Source organism: Paroedura picta, chromosome 8, assembly GCF_049243985.1.
Source record: "Paroedura picta isolate Pp20150507F chromosome 8, Ppicta_v3.0, whole genome shotgun sequence".
In the NCBI taxonomy this organism is placed as follows: Eukaryota; Metazoa; Chordata; class Lepidosauria; order Squamata; family Gekkonidae; genus Paroedura; species Paroedura picta.
Genome location: NC_135376.1, coordinates 103,882,506 through 103,895,080, shown reverse-complemented (window position 1 = coordinate 103,895,080; position 12,575 = coordinate 103,882,506). Strand labels below are relative to the sequence as shown.

The following is a 12,575-nucleotide window of genomic DNA, read 5'->3' as shown; positions in this document are numbered from 1 at the left end:
GGGCAACATTTGCATCCAGGGCACTAAGGACCCCAGCCCCTTGCAGAGGTGGCCAGGGCCTGGCTGGCTTTCCTGAGACCAAGAGGTGCTCCGAAGGCCTCCGGGAGGGGGCAGTGATGCTGTGAGACGGAAGGGCTCGATCCTTTCCCTTCACGTTCTTCCCCCAAGTTAAACCTCCCTCCCTCCTCAGAGCTGCCGGTGGGGATCTTTGACCATCTGTTTGTGGGCTAGTACAGAAGCTGTGCAGCAGGGGAGGGGAGGGGAGGGGAGGGGAGGGTCAGCCCTCCCCCCTCCATGCCCTCCAAGACAGCCACCTCGTGCTCCAGGAGAAGAAAGAAGCAGGTGGGCGGGGACCCTAATCCCACATCAGAGCTCACTAAACCGTGAATGTTTCAGAAGCACCTCAGCATCCAGGACACGGAGGAGAATGCAGAGTCGGTCTCTGTGAGTGCACAAACTGCACAACCACACCTGCTCCACCTGGCGGCCATGAGAAGGACCAGGCAGTTTACACAAAATACGGACAAAATCCCTCAAGATCATGGGCATCCCCCCTCCCATTTCCTCCGGCTTCCCTCTGTCATTTCCCAAACTTGTCTTAGCGGCATCTTCCTTCCCGGCTGCCGCTCTCTATGTTCAGCAGCTTGGACCCGGATTAGCATTTTTGCTGGGGGGGGGGGGAGGATTTCTGCTGGAGCAGGAAAAGGTCTCAGGAGCCCTGTGTGTGTGTGGGGGGGATGCTCTTTCACAGGCACTCCACAGCCCTGGCGGGGTGGGGCTTCAGGCACTGAGCCAGCTGTCGGTGAAGCTTTGCATAAATTCAGGGTCAGGTCAGTGAGGCACACCCCCCCCCCTCCACTCTAGAGATGGTCATGCCAAATCCCTTCAAAGTCAGTCCTGAGCACTAGAGAAAGCCTCAGGAGTTTACCTCGTTATGGAGAACATTTACCCGCTACTATCGGGAGCCTGGCTCACAAGGTCAGAGAAAGAAACAAGCCCAACCCTCACAGCTACAGGAACCAGCCACCAAACAAGCTGGCCTACGGAGCCCGCCATGGGGCTTCCCAGCAAGAGTTGTTCAGAGGTGGCTGGCCACGGCCTGCCTCTGTGGAGGGATCCTCAGTAGCCCTCTTGGTGGCCCCCCATCCAAGCCCTCACCAGGTCTGACAAGATGGGGCTAGCCTGGGCCATCTAGGGCATGAAGGTATAGCTCTCCCAGTGACAGACTAGTGGTGCCGATCCTTCAACAAAATAATGATGCTTAAGCCCCCAGGAACTAGAGGCTGGGGCTCAGAGTCTATCACCCAAGGCCTGAAGCACCTTGGATTTCCCACAGCCTTGGCTTCTGGAGCTGGAAAGACCATGTGTGCAACCCCCCCCCCCCCACACACACACACACCATGTATTTTGCTGGGGCTGTGACCTTTGCAAAGAGCTTGCCTCCACAGGATTAAGCATCAGTGAAATGGGAGGGGGAAGAGGACAGGGAGTTAGCATCTGACCTGGCACAACCCCAGGGACAGCACAGTTCCAAGCAGGCCTCTCTGCTTGTCCACTTCACCCTTGTGCAGTACAGCCAATGGGTCCACAAGCCCAAGGGGTGCTCAGTGGCAATGCTACTTTTTGTCAGCAAAAAACTACAAGTACAACGATATGGGCTAGATATCAGGAAAAAAATTTTCACAGTCAGAGTAGTTCAGCAGTGGAATAGGCTGCCTAAGGAGGTGGTGAGCTCCCCCTCACTGGCAGTCTTCAAGCAAAGGTTGGATACACACTTTTCTTGGATGCTTTAGGATGCTCTGGGCTGATCCTGCGTTGAGCAGGGGGTTGGACTAGATGCCCTGTGTGGCCCCTTCCAACTCTATGATTCTATGAATCTAACTCCAAGCCCCCAACTCTCCTGAGAACCTAGCAGGCAGCAACATGGTGGGCAACTGGAGCCCAGTTACCACTTTGCATTCTCAGCCAGTCCACCTCCCCATGGTCTTCCTGGACCCTCCACCCAGGAGGAACCCTCAGCAGAACTCAGATGAAAACTGGAGGGGAGGCTTCCTTCACACCAGGATTTCAACACTGTCCAGGGGCAATCACCCTCATTCTGCAACCTCAGCCACCCTTTGGGGCCAAGCGTGGCTGCCTCCTTATTGGTAGAGGCCCAGGTCATGGGAGTAGCATACAAGGCGTTCTTCCTCCTGCGCCAGGCACGGCTACTAGTGCCTTGTCTTTCCTCGGATTGCTTGGCTACAGTGATTCATGCAATGGCCACCTCCAGATTAGATTTGTAACTCGCTGTACGCGGGCCTACCCTTGTCCTTGACTCAGAAATGGCAGCCGTTGCAGAATGAAGCTGCTAGGGTCTGCATGGGTACATCTTGGAGGGCCCATATCCAGCCAGTGCTGAGGCAGCTGCATTGGTTGCCAGTTACGGCCCTGATCAGATCCAAGGTTTGGGTTTTAACCTTCAAGGCCATGCACAGCCTGGGTCCCAACCTGGGGGAAATAGCAAAGAGAGAGGGAGGTAGGAAGGAAGAGAGTGATTAAGAAATAGAGATAAAAAGAGAAAGTGGATAGAAAAAAGAAAGGAAGAGAGTGCTAAGAAAAGAGAGGGAAAAGAGAGTGAGAGTAAGAACTATAGGTAGAAGGAAAGAGAGAGAGAGAGAGAGAAAGGAAAAGAAGAACAGAGAGACAAATATATAGAGAAAGAGAGGGCGAGAAAGAGAGAATTACAGAGAAAGAGAGAATAAAAGAGAAATTAAGAGAGGGAGAGAGAAAGAAAAACAGAGAAAGAAAAGGAATGAGCGATAGAAAGAAAGATAAAGAAAGTGTGTGAGAGGGGTGGAAAGAGAGAAAGAAAGAGAGAGAGAGAGAGAGAGAGAGAGAGAGAGAGAGAGAGAGAGAGAGAGAGAGAGATGTAGAAAGAGGTAGAAAAGAGGAGAGAGAGAGAGAGTGGGGAAAGCCTGCCATGGCATCTCCCAGGCTGGTTGGGGCTTTTCATGGTTGGGGCTTTTTCCCCACCCCCACTCTCAGCCCTCCCGCCCACACTCTCACAGAGGCCATGGGACAGGTTTTCGGCTCAGGACGGAGTTCAAGCAGGACCTCCATGCCCCCCCGCCCCACAGTCTCATCTCCCTCTGTCCCCGGCGGCAGGCACAGGCATACTGGCACGAATAGCGCCATAGTGCTCCTGGCTGGGTAGGTGGGGCTGGGAGTGGCCGGTCCGGCATGTCCCGATTGGACAGCGGACCAGAAGTAAAGTCCGGACTAGAAGTAAAGCCTAGGAGGGCCCTGCTCAATTATATATAACACCAAAAGCTATTTGTAACCCCTCACCACGCACAGAAGAGGTGGGCTAAAAATAACAAAATAAATACATAACTAAGCAGAGGAAGGGGGTGGGACAGGTGAGAACCACCCACTGCTTCTCCTCCTCCGATGGAGCGGAGGCCAGGCAGAATGGCACAGCCACAGCACTCCTGCCTGAGAACAGGGTAGTGGTGACCCATCGCTTCCAGTCTGGGAGGCTATTTCTAACACCTTCCTCTCCCATCTATCCTTGGCCTGCCAAGGCAAGTCCAGCTGATCAGCCTAGATCAGCCCAGGTGCCCTTAGCTCAGGAAGGATCAGTTCTGAGTAGGGACGACATCCATCTGGACCAGTAGAGGAATCCCTTCCAGGGGAGAAATGCAAAAGTTCTAAACCACTGCAGAACCCTTGGAGAAAACCACATGGTGACTGATGGCTGGCAATCCAGGGAATGAAACGCAGTCACAAGCCCAGCCTTCCAGCCATGGAATCACAGAATCATACAAAGCTGGAAGAGACTGGTCTGGGCAGTAGTACATGTAGGAAGGATCTGGGAGGTCTTAGTACACCATGCCCTGAACAGGAGTCAGCAGTGGGACTTGGCTGCTAAAAAGCAAATGGGATTTTGGGCTGTATATTAAAAGAAGTGATGTTACCCTTTTACTCCACTCTGGTAAGACCTCACTTGGAGTCCTGTGTTCAGTTTTGGGCACCACCACTGAAGAAAGAGGTAGGCAAAACGGAGTGTGTCCAGAGGAAATCTTCGAAGATGGGGAGGGGTCTGGAGACCAAGTCCTATGAGGAAAGGTTGAGGGAGCTTGGTCAGTTTAGCCTGGAGAAAAGACGGCTAAGAGATGATATGATAACCATCTTCAAATGCTTGAAGGGCTGCCATAGAGAAGATGGAGAAGAGTTGTTTTCTGTTGCCCCAGAGGGTCGGACCAGAACCAATGGGTTGAAATTAATGCAAAAGTATTTTCGACTAAGTATCCGGAAGAAGTTCCTGACAGAGCGGTTCCTCAATGGAACAGGCTTCCTCGGGAGGTGGTAAGTTCTCCTTATTTGAAAGCTTTTAAGCAGAGTCCAGATGGTCATCTCACAGAAATGCTGATTTTATGAACTTAGGCAGATTGTGCTTGGATGGGCAGGTAATGTTTGTCTCTTGTGGCCCTTCCTTCCTTGCAGACCCAGGGAATTGCTGATGGCCACTGTGGGATGGGAGGTGAATTTCCTCCAGGCCAGGCTGGATGCTGGAGGTTTTTGGTGGTGGGGGGGATCACTTAGGCTTGAAAGTGGAATCACTGTGCAGGGGGTTGCGGCAGATGACCCTGGGGGTCCCTTCCAACTCCATGATTCTAAACCACAAAGGGACATCTAATCCTGCCCTCCACCTTCTCAGGGACTTAAAGATTACACCCTCCTGACAGGTGCTCATGCAATCTCCTCCTAAAGACCTCCAATGAAGGAGACTGAGGCACCATCCACAGACAGCCCTCCCCGTCAGAAAATGCTTTGTAATATTTCGGTGGAACCTCCTTTCCCCTCACTTGAACCCTTGTCTCTAGAGCTGCAATAAACAAACTGGCCTCCTTTTCAACAGCTCTACCTTTTATGCAATTAAGCACAATTGTCATCTTGCCCCTTGCCCTCCCCTTCACTGCTGCTTTTGTTTCTGAAAAAACGACAAGTGACAGAGGCTGTAATGCTTCTCCCACCACCCCCGGATGCAGAACTCAAGAGCTGACCCTCATCCAGGCATCTCATCATTATCTTTCAATTAAATCACATATTCACGAAGACCAACTAAATATATAGTATTACACCATCAGACCTATTGGACTATTGAGAACACGCACACACCCCTGAGCTCGTGGGCAGCATACGCTGAAATATGCTGTATCTTCAGTCTGACTCGAAAAGCTGCGATTGGCTGTGGGGAAAATCAGCAGAGCCAAATATTAATAGAGGCCTCATTTGGTCAAACCAGTTCCTCTGACCGTCTGGAACGAACTGGGCACCCGTGCTGAGCATAACAGAGGCCTCTCTGACCGTGGCCATAAAGCGAACACAGTTCTGCCGCCTCAAGCAAGGGACCCTTGTCCCTAGAGATGTGTCCTTCGGCTCGGTTGGCCTGCTGAGGCGATCACTGAAGGCCGAGGCACCGCCGAGGTGGCCAAACCGAGCCGAAGCGCACATCCCTCCTCCCCTCACTGGCGGGCTCTGCTGCCGGTGGGTCCGAAGCTGGGCCTGATGGCCCCAGCCCACCAGCCGGCCAGACCAAGGGGGGGGGGATGATGATTAAAGTTTCAGGCCAAGCTCTGTGAGACCCAGGTCCAAATCCTCTAGGTGCTGGCTGGAGATCCTCTGGGATTACAACTGATCTCCAGGCAACGGACATCAGTTCCTCTGGAGAAAGGGGCTGCTCTGGAAGGCCCCGCCCTCCCCAGGCTTCACTTCCAAAATCTCCAGATCTTCCCCAGCCCAGAGCTGGCAACCCATGACTCGAACCCGCACTCTGCCCCCGGGTGGCCAGTTGTTCTCTCCGTGCCTCATAAAAGGGAGGAGAGCAGAAGAGGCCAGCTGCTCTGCCGGGTGGGGGGGGGGGGAGTAAAGAAATGACAAGTGCAGGTGAAGAGGGAGGGCAGGAGAAGAAAAGGCAGCAAGAGGGCGGCAAGAAGGTGTGGCAAGAAGAGGGGGATAAGGAAGAAGGCACGCCTGGGATCAGTACCTCCCCCCACCCCCCCATGCAACCGGGCCTGGCCTGCCGGCTGGTACCACACGGAGCTTGCCCAGGGAGGGAGGGAGGGAGGGAGGGAGGGAAAGATGAAGGCAGGATGGTGGGAAGGAGAGAAGGAAGCAGGAAGGGGCTCAGGGGACAGAAGGAGGGGGAATGAGGCTGAGGAAAAGCAGATACACCCACAAGTCTTGTCCTTCGGTACAGTTTTCTGTACTGTTCAGCCCATCCCGTCCGATATTTCTCACGCATTTCAGATGCTGCAATCCTGGTGCAAATACATTGCTTAGGAGAGATCTCATCGTCTTAATGGCATCTGTCATTTGCCCAGTGTCTGAGTGACAAAGGTGGACTAAAAATGTGGTAAATTAATCCCAGTTGTCTCCCCCCACCCCTTTCCATCCAAGGGGAAATCCACAGGGATTTTTCTGTTCTGTTCTGTGGCTTCACATTCTGTGGACATCTTACATCACAGCTCACTTACGTACACCCATGTGCAACCAGTTTATTAGCCCTGGTACCTGTATGCTAATATATTGCCAATTACAGATCTTACCAACTGCCCTAATCCAATCTCAGCTATCACCACCAAGTTAATCATGCCCCTTGCCCCTAACCCCCCCCCCCCGCACTGTGGTTGAGGAGAAATTCCATTTCCCTCTCCCTCTGAGGAAGATTGCCAGGCCAGAAAAACTTCTCCCGTGAATGAAACTTGGTTGGTCTTCAGGTGCCTGGCTGGACTCGGACTTTGGCCCATGGGGCTTCAGACTGTCTTCTGGATCTATCGCAGCTCCTCTTTTCCTCTTCCCCATAGAGGTTCTCAGCTTGCCTGCCACTGTGCTGGTGGCAGCGGCGGTGACCCAAAGGGGGCTGTGGGGTGGCCTGGCGGTCGGTCATGTAAGGCCAAGGCAACCCCACGACCCCCTTTGGGTCATCGCTGCCGCTGGGGCTCTCACGCTTCCCCTTTGGGTTGCTGAGGTTGCCGGTGACCCCTGAAAGCGTCGATCGACCCCCCTGGGGGTTGAGAACGGCTGACAGAGAGGCAGTCTTGGATTGGCCAAGAATTTGGCCAGTTTTTGCATCTGCTCAATAGAGCCAACTGATGGACAGCGTCTGCGCTAAAAGACCATTCCGAGTCGAGAGATACTGAAAACAGCCTGGCCTTTGGGTTCCCACGTCAGGCTTCGCATTCAGACTATTCAAGGTGGGCAAGCCAGAATCTCGGGGCATGCCAAAAAGCAATGGCCAAAGCTGTTATTTGTCCACGCCGGGCACAGTGACACGCGGGGGAAGCCAAGACACGGGTCTTCTGCAGGGGGGAGGGGACTGGGCTCTGAGCAGCACTCAGACAAGACCGGGAGACCCTGCAGGTAGGCCCAGGAACACCGGGCAGCCATCTCTAATGTCCAGCACAGGTCTGGAGATCAAAAGCGACTTGCTCATGTTTTAAGCACTCAAGAAACGGGCCCCTCGGCCTGCCCCGAATCTACACCCCATCAACTTCATCGGAGGGCCCCAAAGTCAAAGTATTTGGGGAGAGGGAGGAAATGTTCTGTCTCCCCCCTGGCCACGGCCTTACAGACCTCCTGATGTCCCCCTCAGCCCTCGGCTTCCCCAGAGGGCCAATCCCAGTCTGGTGGGCCTCTGCCTCCCCCCCCCCCGCCCGCCCGGGGCCTGCCCCCACTTGGCCTCTGCCGCCTCTCTGCTCCCCCACAAGGTCTCGGCCGCTCCGGTGGGCATCTGCTGCCAGGGCCCCCCCCCCGCCCCCCGGACTCCGCAGACCCCCTTTGCAGAGGCGCTCCCGCCCCAGTTCGGGAGGTGCTGCTGGATGGGACCTCTTCTTCGGTGGAGGAGCCGGCAGGAGGCGGCCGAGAGGGCCGGGCCGGGCCGGGCCGCTCACCTGGCACTTCCCGCGGGGCCGCTTCACCCCCGGCGTGGGCGCGGGCGGGAGGGGCGGGAGGCGTGGGGCGGCCGCCAGGGCCACGGCTCCTTCTCCGCGCGCGCGACTCCCCCTTGCGCCGGGGATCCCTGCCCACGAACCGCCGTGGGGAGCCCCTCCCGCCCCCCTCCCGCCCTGCCCGCGGGCCCCTCCCGGGAGAAGGAAGCGCTGGCCCCCGGCCCACGAGGCGAAGGGGGGGGGAGGCGGGCCCAGGCTCCGCACCAGCGCCCCCCCCCCCGCCGGCCGCCCCCTCCCCCCGCCCGCCTTTGTGTGCCCGCGCGGCGGCTCACCTGGGCGCCTCCCGCCTCCTTCCTTCCCTCCCGGCCGGGCTCGGGGCAGCCGCAGGCAGCGGGCAAGGCGGGGCCTGTGGCGACGGCGGCCCCCTCCCCTCCCCCCCCGCCCCCGCGCCAGGCCACGCCCCCGAGCCCCCCCCCCCGCACCCGCCGCGCCCGGCCCTCGTCTGGAGTCCCCCAATGGTTGGGTCCAGCTGCGCCTCGTCTGGAGTCCCCCAATGCGGCGGCGGCGGCGGCTGCCCGAGGACGCCGCGATGGCCGCAGAAGGCAGGCAGGCAGGCAGGCAGGCAGGCAGGCAGAGGCACGAAGGCGGGAGGCCGCCCGAGCCCTGCAGAGCAGCCTGCCGCAACCTTTTCGCCGGGCAGAAGCCTGAGACCCCGGGCCGTGGCCGGGAAGCCCCGCTGTGCCCCCGCTCCCCCCCCCCCCGCCAGGCCTGTGCCTAGGTCGCCAGGTCGCCGCATCAAGGGGAACGCAGGAATTCCTGCTCCTTCCGCAAACCCCGCCGGGCGGTGCAGAGAGCCCCGGCCTTGAGGAAACCGGGGCCACATGGACCCTCCCGGGCAAATCCCGCAGGGCTCCCCTGACTCCCAGAGGCCCCTGCGGGGAGTTGCGAGGTGACCGTGCCTGGGCTCCGTGCCCGTTTCCGTGCCGTGCCTTTTGAGGGCGTGAGCCCTCGGCTCCAGAAGCACGATGCAATTCCCCCCATCGCAAAAACGGCGGAAGCGAAACCAGGCCTCAGAAACTCCTCTGTGTGGTTGACGGGCTTGGGAAATGCTCCTCTTCGCCCTTCAAGGGCTGTAATTTTCTGTCTCTGAAAACAGGTTGGCAATTTACATGTTATGCCCTATATGACCGCCAAGAGGAAGGGCTACTTGAATTTCAAAAGAAGGATTTCTGCAGATGTGAAAACGCCAAGGACTAGCAGGTCAGATGGCCGCCCATTAAAACAGCCCATCCTACCCCTGAGGTTTTCATCTGTGGATGGAGTCCATTCTGTAGACAAGCCAAGAGGCTCTCCCTATCCGAAATGAAGTCCAATCCCTCCTTGATTAGGACGCTGCTCTTGTTCCTGAGTATGAGAAATGACAGAGTTCACTCCACAGAGTTTTGGGCAACAACTGAAGAAAGATGTAGAGAAACTGGAGCGTGTCCAGAGGAGGGCTACAAAGATGGGGAGGGGTTTGGAGACCGAGTCGTACCAGGAAAGACTGAGGGAGCTTGGTCTGTTTAGCCTGGAGAGAAGGTGACTAAGAGTTTCATTCAAAAGAATTTTTGGCTAAACATCCGGAAGAAGCTCCTGAAAGTTAGAGTGGTTCCTCAGTGGAACAGGCTTCCTCGGGAGGTGGTGGGTTCTCCATCTTTGGAATTTTTGAAGCAGAAGCTAGATAGCCATCTGACAGAAATGCTGATTTTATAAATTTAGGCAGATGGGGAGGGGGTGGGCAGGAAGGGATGTGCCAGGGCTTGTTTCTAGTGCCCCTTCCTTGCATACCCAGAGAATTCCTGATGGCCACTGTGGGATTGTAGGTGAATTTTCTCCAGGCCAGGCTAGATTCTGGAGATCTGCGCTGGTGGTGGGGGAATCACTTGGGCATGAAATTGGGGTCACTGTGGGTGGGCAGGTATTTGTGAGTTCTTGCATTGTGCAGGGGGTTGGACTAGATGACCCTTGCGATCCCTTCCAACTCTATGATTCTACTTTCCCCCTCCCAAATGGTGCATTTTTGCTGGGTTGGTCTTCAACATGAAATATTTGCTTTGGTCAAGGGGTTCCGAAAGGGAGCATCCATTGTCTGCCTATATCTGTCCTCTATCAGCTTAGGCAAAAGCCTCTTCCCCAGTGGGGACGGGGTTCTTAAAAGCACACAGTGAGCCCAGACTGCTTCTCCGGCAGGCCAGCTCCAGACCACCACCAAGAACAGGAAGGAGCATCTGCTTCTCTTGCCCGTTCTTCTCCACAGACTCCCTTTTTCTTGAAGAATTCCATGGAGTTGTTATGGCAACTGCTCATAAGGCAGCCGAGGAAACCACCCCTCTCTCCTCCCCTTCCTTCCCAGATCCAGAAGGCCTGGTCATTCTCCTCTCTGCGTGGGAATGCCAGTGGCTCTCTGGACCGCTGTGCTGTGGGTCACTGACGGGGAAAGATTTGTCTCCTTGGTCCAGCTGGCCTGAGCGGGTTGCTTTGGGCTCTCCCTGTGCTGGGTTGTGCTGTTTTCACATCTCTCCGAGTCTAGAGGGAGCAAGGTGGTCTGGTTTCCTCACTCTCTGACGGGCATCCCCTCCTTTCCTCCCTCCCACCATTCATCTTTTGGGAAGGAGAATGCCACCAGGCAGCTGATGGGCGTTGCCAGAGTCCAGTCTGCCACACGGGGAGGCCCTTGAGGGGTCCGATTCTGCAGCAGGGCGTCTGTCCCCGGCCATCGGTGCAGCTAAAGGGAAGCTTCAGCTGCCGCTTCTGGAGGCCTCCCCCAGTCATCCATGCCCAGGTGGTGCTGAAAGGACAGCTCCACTGCACACCGCCTCCCACAACCGGCCCTCTAGAGCAGGGGCAGTCAAACGGCGGCCCTCCAGATGTCCATGGACTGCAATTCCCAGGAGCCCCTGCCAGCGAACGCTCATGGGAATTGTAGTCCATGGGCATCTGGAGGGCCGCCGTTTGACTGCCCCTGCTCTAGAGCGACTGGCTGACCCTTGGCAGACGCCGAGGTCTTTGCTCCTGTGCTGCAGAGAGGTTTCTCTCCCCGTCGTCTTTTGAAGTCAAGACCTGTCCTCGTCCCACAATGAACATGCAAACACACACTTATCTCTGTATGAGCATCTAGTCAATACGTTAGGATCAAATACACGCTCACTAACTAATATAAAGTATAAATGTAAACAGATAAATGTACAATACAGAACAGGTCAATGCCTTGTAATGGAGTCAACCCCGAGACGGTGGTGTGGGGATGTGGGAGATTGCAGTCTGGTCTGGGAGGAAGAGGGGGGGGGGATTTCCACTCAAAACATAGAGTTTGTCACCACTGTACGGCCGCAGCACAACCTCAGCGCCTCCGGCCCGCCCCTGCATCTCCCTGTGACCGGCACTAGTGTGCAAGTGCGCATGTGCGAGCTCTGCGTAGACAAGGGGCAGGCCGGAGTGCCGCTGCTTCCCGCCAAGCAGAACGAGCCAGTCATGCCGAAAAGGCTGGCACCCCTCTCTCGCTGCTGATGCTCACCACAGCCACGCTGATGACCCGCTGCGGCCGCGCTGGATCCCGCGTGATACTGGATGGAATGCAGAATGAGGTGGGCGGGCACCGGGAGGCCACTGTGGGCAGCTCCGTCTATCCCCACTGAAGGGCACCCGGCGTATAGGCCGACCCCCCACTTGGAGGCCTGTTTCTCAGGGGGGGAAAGTAGTCTTCTACACCAGCAAATCCTGCAGTTTAAAATACCAGTGACAATTGGCTCTTTATAGTATTTGACTCTGAATAAAACAGAAACCTTTTGATCCACATAGATCGTTTGCAATTTCGTCATTTACTTTCAGTCGTAGCTTAATTACACTCCTAATCTGGGGCAATACTAATATAACTAATATACTAAAATAAGTAATTAAGCCAGTAATGTGATGAGTTTTAGATGGAATGACCAAGTGATGACGGGTTCTATCTTAAAGACAATTTAGGGTTCCATATTATTGGCCTGTACAGACATGGGATGCCTTTGACATCACAATATGAGGTTACCTTGCTGATCAAGAGGTCTCCCATGCCGGCTAAGAGGGCCCTGTGATGCCTACTGTTGGCCTTCACACCTCTTGCTCCCAGGACTGCTTGAGTATAAACCTTGAGAAAATGAAGATAATTTTCACTGAATCATGGAAATGTCACTCCGGGAAAGTCAAGGGGAAACCATTGGAGCAAGTGACCACATTCCGGTCCCTGGGAGTCCTGTTCGGTCACCAGCTGAATTGGTCCACGCATCAAAAAGCTGCTCTTTCTTCAGTTAGGAACCAGCACCACACATCTGGATCCACGCAGCCGATTCTGAAGCGGACAGATCAGATTCTTTTCTTCCCCCATATCATTCTGGGCCTCCCGAATGAGATCAGTCTCTTCGCCCTCCGTAACAAACTTGGCTTGGCTTGTACTTGCTGACAACTATTGCTCAGACAATAATGATCAAGTATTGGCTTAAACTTCACTTTCGGCCCCAGCGTAGGAGCCCAGCCCATGACCCGCTAATGGATTCTTACGCTTTTAATTGGTCTCAGCAAATACACCATAAAAGCAGCACCCTTGGTATTAACCTACAGGCTTTG

General features: G+C 55.5%; 1 protein-coding gene across 6 annotated transcripts in view; it reads right to left on the bottom strand.

Annotated features, from left to right (window-relative positions):
• The window catches only part of PSD (pleckstrin and Sec7 domain containing), a 116,568-nt gene extending 108,203 nt beyond the window's left edge, over positions 1-8,365 (bottom strand). For 2 of the 6 annotated variants that reach the window (XR_013233806.1, XM_077351122.1), the window contains exon 1: positions 3,960-4,098. The gene's annotated coding sequence lies outside the window, so the exon portion shown is untranslated. Of the gene's footprint in view, positions 1-3,959; positions 4,372-5,163; positions 5,234-6,223; positions 6,542-8,266 lie in introns of those variants that run through there. The other 4 variants (XM_077351123.1, XM_077351119.1, XM_077351121.1 and 1 more) reach the window with 4 other exon arrangements.
• Between the last annotated feature and the right edge of the window lie 4,210 nt (positions 8,366-12,575).